This window comes from Panthera pardus, unplaced genomic scaffold (genome assembly GCF_024362965.1).
Source record: "Panthera pardus isolate Hobbes unplaced genomic scaffold, ASM2436296v1 HiC_scaffold_22, whole genome shotgun sequence".
Taxonomy (NCBI): Eukaryota; Metazoa; Chordata; class Mammalia; order Carnivora; family Felidae; genus Panthera; species Panthera pardus.
Window position 1 is genome coordinate 26,543,923 of NW_026526788.1, and position 8,753 is coordinate 26,552,675.

Here is an 8,753-nt window from a genome sequence, read left to right on the forward strand (position 1 = left end):
AATGTTCTTCAACTTCTGAAAGTAGTATTATGAATGTGGAAATACACAGAAATGTGTTATGACTGATTGGGATTGATTTTCTGTGACCACACGTTGAAAATTTTACACTAACATTTTATTTAGAATTCAGATTTATTAAAATATGTCTAAGATCTTCTATTTCACAGTTTTAAAAGTATCTATGCAGAATATGTACATTTCTATCACTGTTACTGTTTAACATGTTGATAGACTTCCCAGCCAATCCAATGCCAAAGCTGGGGGAGGGAAACAGAAGGAAGGAAGGAAAGAAGGAAGGAAGGAAGGAAGGAGGCAAAGAAGGAAGGAAGGAAGGAAGGAAGGAAGGAAGGAGGGAAGGAAGGAAGGAGGGAGGGAAAGAAGGAAGGAAGGAAGGAGGGAAGGAAGGAGGGAAGGAAGGAAGGAGGGAAGGAAGGAAGGAGGGAAGGAAGGAAGGAGGGAGGGAAGGAAGGAGGGAGGGAAGGAAGGAGGGAAGGAGGGAAGGAAGGAAGGAGGGAAGGAAGGAAGGAGGGAAGGAAGGAAGGAGGGAAGGAAGGAAGGAGGGGAAGGAAGGAGGGGAGGGAAGGAAGGAAGGAAGGAAGGAAGGAAGGAAGGAAGGAAGGAAAGAGGGGAAGGAAGGAAGGAAGGAAGGAAGGAAGGGAAGGAAGGAAGGAAGGAAGGAGGGGAGGGAAGGAAGGAAGGAAGGAAGGAAGGAAGGAAGGAAGGAAGGAAGGAGGGAAGGAAGGAAATATGGTTATATTTAAAAAGACAAATCTCTTTTTATTTCAGACAATAAGATTTCCTCTTAGGAAAAAACAAACAAAGCAAGAACACAAAAAAGGATAAACCCCAAACTGGATCAGGTAATTATCAAAATCAAGGCCATCTCCTCTAGCACACACATAAATTTTGGTCATTTATGTATTCTAAAATAAATTGTGAGGTGGAAATTTTAGGATACCATACAACCTAGGAACAAGGCAAAGGGTTATTCTACTACTACCTTTTTATTCATCAAACCACTTAAACAATACTCAGGCGTTACCACTCCAGTGCTTTTAACCCTTGGTTTGTATGTGTTTAACGCACTGTTTGCGCAGGTAGAGATTTTTGTTTTCCCCAAATATCTAAGTAGGGTTTGATCCTGAATCTTTAGATCAAGAATCCACAAAGTTTTATAGGTGAAGGGCCAAAGTGCAAATATTTGAATCTTCATAAGACATTAGGTCTCTGTTGCAACTACCCAACTCTGCTGTTAGAGCATGAAAGCAGTCATAGACAATATGTGAATAATGGGCATGACTGTGTTACAATAAAAATTTGTTTATAAAAACAAGTGACTGGTCATAAAGTGTGCCCACTACTGCTTTAATGAATGAAATAAGAGAGATTTTTGATGCCAGTACAACATCTACTTCCAAAGGGTTCTGTGTATTTTCATCATCACATCTCCTGATGTAGATAAATTAACAGGAATCATATCCAATTGTTATTTCACTCTTATTCACTTATTTCACTTTTCTTTAAGGGCAAGGTTAATAAGAAAGGCTCTTGTTCTTTTTTAGTTCCAGCCCAAATCATCAAGATGGAATCATTTTGGGAAGGAGACTTCTCTCGTAGTCTTGACAAATGCTGTAAGGATTCATCTGTACCAGACTGTGGTATGTATCTGATTGAGAAATGTGTCCAAAGATCCTAGTGTATCTTACCTACAGACGATATTGAGTAGGCAAAATTTGCCAACAAAATATATAGGCAATTACACAAACTGGGCTTCAGGTCATTAAGGAAGAATTTTACCAAGGGTCCATCTGAACAAAAACTAATAAGAAAAGCCATCAAGATGAATATCTCCAAATTAATACATTTTTTGAAATAGCAGCAGTTGTTATTACTGGGGAAATTTTAAAATTCATATAACAAAGTTATTTCTAAAGGCTTTAAAGTAAACCTAGGATGTGCAAAAGTTATATAAATAAAAATATGAAAATTGACTAGTAGACGTAAGATGTAAATAATGGTAAGATATATTTTTGGGGTTTTTTTTTTTGGTGGCATTGTCTCAATATTGAAAACATTTAAATTCTTAAATGTATTACTTAGATTTAAACCACCAATAAAAACCTCATTCAGATTTTTATAAACAGTTGGCAAATTTACCTTAAATATTTGCATAAAGAATTTTGAGCATTTGGGGAAAAATGAAACAATAATGGCATCGGTCTAATCTAAAAGACAGCTAAACATACTACAAACATCAAAAATAGAAAAATATATACAAATTAAGTATCCACAACTCTGCCTTATATTTTCACAGTAAAATTCCAATTTATTAATGAACAAAATAGAAAATCATACATAAGAGGTTAATTAATTACGTGGAGGTACTAGAAATCTCCACAAAACAAAAAATATAAAGAAAAATGTTTATTCCCTCAAATATTATGATGTTAATATGATAAACTATTTCAGATATTGTTAAAATGCAAATATAAAACTTGGAGAAAATATTACCAACATATATGAAAACAAAGAGCTAACCTTCAAATTATTTAAAGTATTTGCATAAATGAGTAAGGAAAAGAAAACTAATGGAAAAAAATGGACAAACGTGAAGAAACAATTTACATGGAAAAAATGGTCACAAAATTTTAAGGAAAAAATACTCAAACTTATCAATCATCATTTATAATAATGAGATAATATGCTTCACTGATTTGACCCATAAAATAGGAAAGAATGATAAACTCCAAACTTCTCTTACTTTTGAGATTTCAAATTAATATAATTGTGTGCAGGATAATTTGGCCCTATCAATCAAATTAAAATTTGTGTGAAACATTAAATAATTATTTCATTCCTCTAAATATCTGCTCTAAAAGTAATTAAAGGTATACAAAGAGATATGGCAAAGAGGATTGCTTCAGCATGGGATGTAACAACATCAATAGGGACATGGTTAAATGAATTTTACATCTATCCTGTGGACGGCTATGCAGCAGTTAAAACTATGTGTGGTGACCTGTATTAACTAGACTTACATGGTGATCATTTTGCAGTATATACCAATAATGAATCATTATGTTGTACACTGAAACTGATATTATGTTTCTTGTCAGTTATATCTCAATAAAAAGAGTAACATAAACCAGATCTTTTTTGTATTAACATGAAAACATCTCTACAGCATAATATAATATGGAAAGCTAATCATCCTGAATATATATGACATAATTTCTTTGTTAAACAATACATCTAGGGGAGCGTAGGTGGCTCAGTTGATTAATTGTTGATTAAGTTGATTTCTGCGCAGGTCATGATCCCAGGGATGTGGAATCAAACCCCTCACAGGGCTCCACACCCTCTGCCCCTACCTCGCTTTAAGATTCTTTATCTCTCTCCCTCTGCCCCTACCTCGCTTATACGTGTGTGTGCATGCATGTGCTCTCTTGCTCTCACTCCCTTTCAAAATAAATAAACAAACACATAATATATCTAAAACATATTTCTGCAATTGTGTCAAGTTTTATGGAGTACTACGAATACTAATACAATCAGAACTGATTACATAATTCAGTTAAAAATAATACCATTTTAAAACTTAGAGGGCAAAAAAATCATGTAATATATCTTATTTGTATAATATCTTACAAAGACTTCATAGAAGAAATAAATATGCAGTCACTTCATACTGTCAAAGACACACAAGTCATTGTCATACATATTAGGCATTCTGAGGAAATGCATATACCTTGGTGTTATCATTCATATTTTACAATCATATTTGAGGCCTGAGTGTTCTGATCTTAATACAAGTTGCTAAAATTGCATTTACTGACTCCTGTGTTTATGGAAACACAACTCAGAAACTACAAGGCAACCAGAAGAACCTATGGTACCTTTTTTATATGTGGGTATACAACAACTTACAAAAAATTTTCAGAGCTACATCTGTCATGGTAATGAAATATATACCACTGGGTATTGAGTTGACAAGGTAAGACCGTGTCTGGCACTTAATATTAGCACCATATAAACGTTTTTATCACTATTGTTGGAGGAAGTCATTAAGACGACACGAACACTGGTTGACCTGCAAGCTGGACCCAGGCAATTGGAAGCTCCTCGCCCCCTCCCCTGTCCTTGAAAGGAACATTCTGCCCACTGTTTGCACAATTGGGGCTGTTTTCAAGGGTGCAGTCTTAAGAGAGCAACGTGTTGTTGAGACCATCTGTATGGTTTATGTGACTGAACCTAGTTAAAGCCTCTAGATAAACTCTTAAGATTCTGGTGGTGGGTGAGATGTACTCATCTTGCTGCTGCCCAATGTGTAAATTTCCTTTCTTGTTAAACTGCCACCTTCCAGTCTGGAGTGGCATGTCTCTTTCTTCAGTCTTTCCTCCCCCTCATGTACAAGGGCCAAGTTTAGTTTGCACCCATGCAGCGCACAAGTTTGCAAGCTGACAGTTACCTATATTTGCATCATGATCACAATCATCAGTTACATTAATATTCCTAATAAGCATCAAGCGAAATTGACTATATATCTGGATGAACTATTCAAATCAAGAAATAACCTTCACTTTTTTTTACAGCAAAAATATTTAAGCATATAAATCCCATTATTACCCATTAATCGTGGTTAATCTGCTGTGTTCATTTGATTTAAGCAAAGCCAGAAGTGACTTGAGATTTCCCGTGCTTTGAACTCGACTCTGGTTTGAAAAATCCAGAGATGATTTTCTGCAGAAAAGTGCTTTTGATCAGTATCAGGAATGTTTCCACAAAATAATAGTATGTAAAATGAGGTCTCCTTCTATTGTGAAATTCTGGGGATTTTTTTTGTTTGTTTGTTTGTTTGCTCATTTGTTTGTTTATCACAAAGAAGATACAGGTATTTACAGTGAGGAGGGACACTATGATTTTCTATTCTGAATTTATTAGTATAAGACCAGAATCTTGAACAGAGCATTGTTTTGTTTTTTGTTTTTTGTTTTTTAAGTATTCCATATTTAGCCATTCAAGAATATGGTTTATCTCTTAGAGAGTTTCTGTTAAGACTGCCAGTATGTTCACCCAACCCATAAACATTCTGTAAAGTCACTAGCAATACAAATTCCTCATTTCACCTCCTTCTATATCTGTGGCAACTGCAAATTCCATTCTCATTGATCAAAGTCCAAAGCAAAGAATAATCCCTAGTAATTGCTTACTTATTCAATTTGCTTTCTAACTCAATGTTCTAGTGAGATTCATTTTGAAAGGTCAGCAACTTGTCTCCAATTCATTTCATTAAATATGAGAGGGAAAGAAAGGAGGTTTATATTATTTAGTAAGGACAAGGTGCGTAATCACAAAGTGAAAGGTGTTAATATCTATTCTTACCCAAAATGGATTACAGCAGTTTTCATCTTCCATCAGAACTTTAATTGGCATTTGAATGAGAATATCTTATAAAGCCACTGCATGGTAAGGCAGACAATAGTTAGCAAGAATCCCCATTATTGAAGAATTCTTTTCAACATCTGAAAGTGGAAAAGGTTTAAAATAGGTTATTAAATGGCTATGGTTATAGTTGTAGCAGACCAAGAAGTTATTAAAAATGTGGACTCTTATTAGCAAACTCTACCTAAATTCGATTGAGAGATTAATAAAATTTTATTCATATATTGCTTTTTTTTGAATGGGATACAAAATCTCATTTCTATTTTTGTCTCAACACCAACCATATGCTCCAGCAAGCACTGGTTAGTGTTCAGAGGTTAAGATTTAGATCTTAGATCAGACACTTTCTGGCCACAAGATCTTATCAAGTTGTGGGGAATAAATTTAGAAATTTCCTGGGCTTACACCAATGGGTTAACCAGGCATAAAGAAGTACAAACCATAGGTTGCTCACATCCAAGTTTGGGTAAGTAAGATTAGGTGAATAAGGATTGAGGGCTGCCCCCAGAATAGAGAGGGGGCAAATGTCTCCAATACAAAGGTATATGAAGTAAGCAAGATTAGGTATTCAGGGCAAAAGTGCCCCCCCCCAATTTAGTACCATAGCAGAAAGCTGCTTTTACAGGAGGTAAGGACCAAGTTAGGTGAACAGGTGAATAAGGCTATAGACCACTGTGCTGCAGGTGAAGCTGCCCACAGTAGAGATGATTTACAAAAGAAAAGGTGCCTTGTTAACCCTGAGGTTATTCCCCCTCTCTGTCTCATCCCCTAGGCTAGCTAAATGAAACAGACCTTGGAGCTTCCCTTCTGCTGTTAACAACCTCTGCCCATCCGACTGGCACCAGGATTTTGTTTTATATTGACCCAAACCCCAAACACTGTATATCTTCAAAACCCCCTTTCCCTCATGCCCATGAGTTAATGTTCACATATTAATTGCATCTTTGTGCATGCCCACCATTTATAAGCTTTCTGATCTTAATAAATACAGAGCAAGGATCCTTATCCGGGGCTCTTGTCTTTTCCCGGACTTTAGCCATCACTTGTTTTTCATCCTGCATCCACTCTTTTGTTGGCCAAGAGAGAACTTTAGACTTAGAGCCTACAACATCAAGTTATTTATCCTCACTGAGCATGGATTTTCTTATATGGAAATAAGATAATGAAATGCACTCTTGTACCTGTTTCATAAAGTTGTAGTGAACATTAAATCATCCATGTAAAATGCTTTGCACAGGCTGGTGATGTAATCATCATAAAGGTGGAACTTATTAGCATTGTTATCCCATAAGCACATCTTTTTTCAAAACTTTCTTCTATGCTCATGATGATATAGAAATGGTTTCCTTGAATGCTCTGCCATTCCTCTCCACTCACACAAATGTTTTCAGCTCCTTTAGTGAATACCTATCTGATTAACCCGCAGTGTTTGTATTATCAATATTACATTCTTTGCAGTCTTAAAAGTCTTCTCTCTCTATTTGGATAGTTTCTCTTCCCATATACATTTACCTATTTCTCTACATTATAACTTTTAAAACTTTTATTCCTTGGAGCACCTGGGTGGCTCAGTTAGTTAAGCATCCAACTTCAACTCAGGTCATGATCTCATAGTTTGTGAGTTCAAGTCCCAAGTCTGGCTCTGTGCTGACAGCTCATAGCCTGGAGCCTGCTTCAGATTTTGTGTCTCCCTCTCTTTCTGTGTCTCCCCTGCTCATGCTCTCTCTCTCTCTCTCAAAAATAAATAAACATTAAAAAATTTTAAAAATAAAATAAAAATGTTATTCTCTTGAGTCTTAGTTTTTTGTTGACAACTTGATGAAAGCTGTGAAATATTTTTTTGGAAAAATGTATCAAAAACATGTATATATGATATATATGTGAGATATATATGTATATATGTATATATATCTGTACAAGCACACATACATAACTTTTTGCACCCAATTTCATGGGAGTTCATAACCTATATCACATCTCGAATCCATCTAGAAGTCATCTAGGGGTCCACGAGCTCAACCTTAAATATTGTTGTGAAATCTCTTGATTTCTAGAGTTCTTCCAATGGCATACATCTGATTCTGGATTAGACGCCTCCAGTTTCTTTTTGCTTAAAATTACAGAAAAATGCAGATATTGTATAAGATACTTGGAAATTCAATGCAAAGTCAGTTTGAGACCAGAGTGGAGTTGATGTTGTCTTTAAAAGAGGGAACTAAAGTCTTACAAAGGAGCTAAGGGATGTGAAGATATAGCAAGTACAGACAATATTGTGGAAAGGTTTAAGGTAAGTGAAAAAAGATATACCAGTACCTTGTTCAGAATGGAGATACAAAAGGGCGCCTGGGTTAAACATCTGACTTCGGCTCAGGTCATGATCTCACAGTGCATAGGTTTGAGCCCCGCATCAGGCTGTGTGCTGACACCTCAGAGCCTGGAGCCTGCTTCAGATTCTGTGTCTCCCTCTCTCTCTAACCCTTCCCCACTCATGCTCTGTCTCAAAAATAAATAAACATTAAAAAAAAAGGAATGGAGATACAAAGAAAGAGGGGTCCACCGTGGATGCCCAGCAGAGGAGATGGACAGGTTTGGGGATGTTTGTGTGTAGGAGGGAAGCTATCGAAGGGTAGTGAAAGGTAAGCATATACAATCACTTTTCTGTTTCTGTATGTTGGGCCAAGTCAACAAATTCCAACTGTAACATTTGGTGGGCTAATGCATCAGTGGAGATTTACCAAGACTATTAACTCTTTGGCACATGAAAACATGTCTATTGGTGGAGATGTTTGCTGCAAGACATTAATTAAGCAAATATTATCCCTCATTTTACTTCTTTTTGTCTGTCCTAGCAACCAGTACATATGAGTGCTCATTAACTATTTGTTGAGTGGTTTTACTAAATAGACATGTGCCTGTGCAAAAACCTGGTCGGCTCCACCATATATTAAAAGTTGTCCAGCTTATTTTTGCTTTACAAGAATCTTTCTCATCAAAGAGAGGCCCAGGCTTTTTGGAAATCAGTGTGGAAAGACAGTGAAGAGCCAGAGAGAGTGAAGGAGTAAAGTGCCCCTATGTCTAATGCACTCATGTGGAAAATTAACTGTTCACCATCTAGGTCATTAGAATGACTTGGGAAGACTCAGGTAGGCTTACTGATTAGGCCGCTGTAGTAGGAAATTCAGAAACCTCAATTTTGTTACTAGCTTTCTGCCTTTTGACCTTTTGAAAAAGTAATTTCAGATCTCATTTTCTCTGGCTCTTAAATAGAATCATACTTGTCCATAAGGCAATTTTAAGATACTCAGATGAAT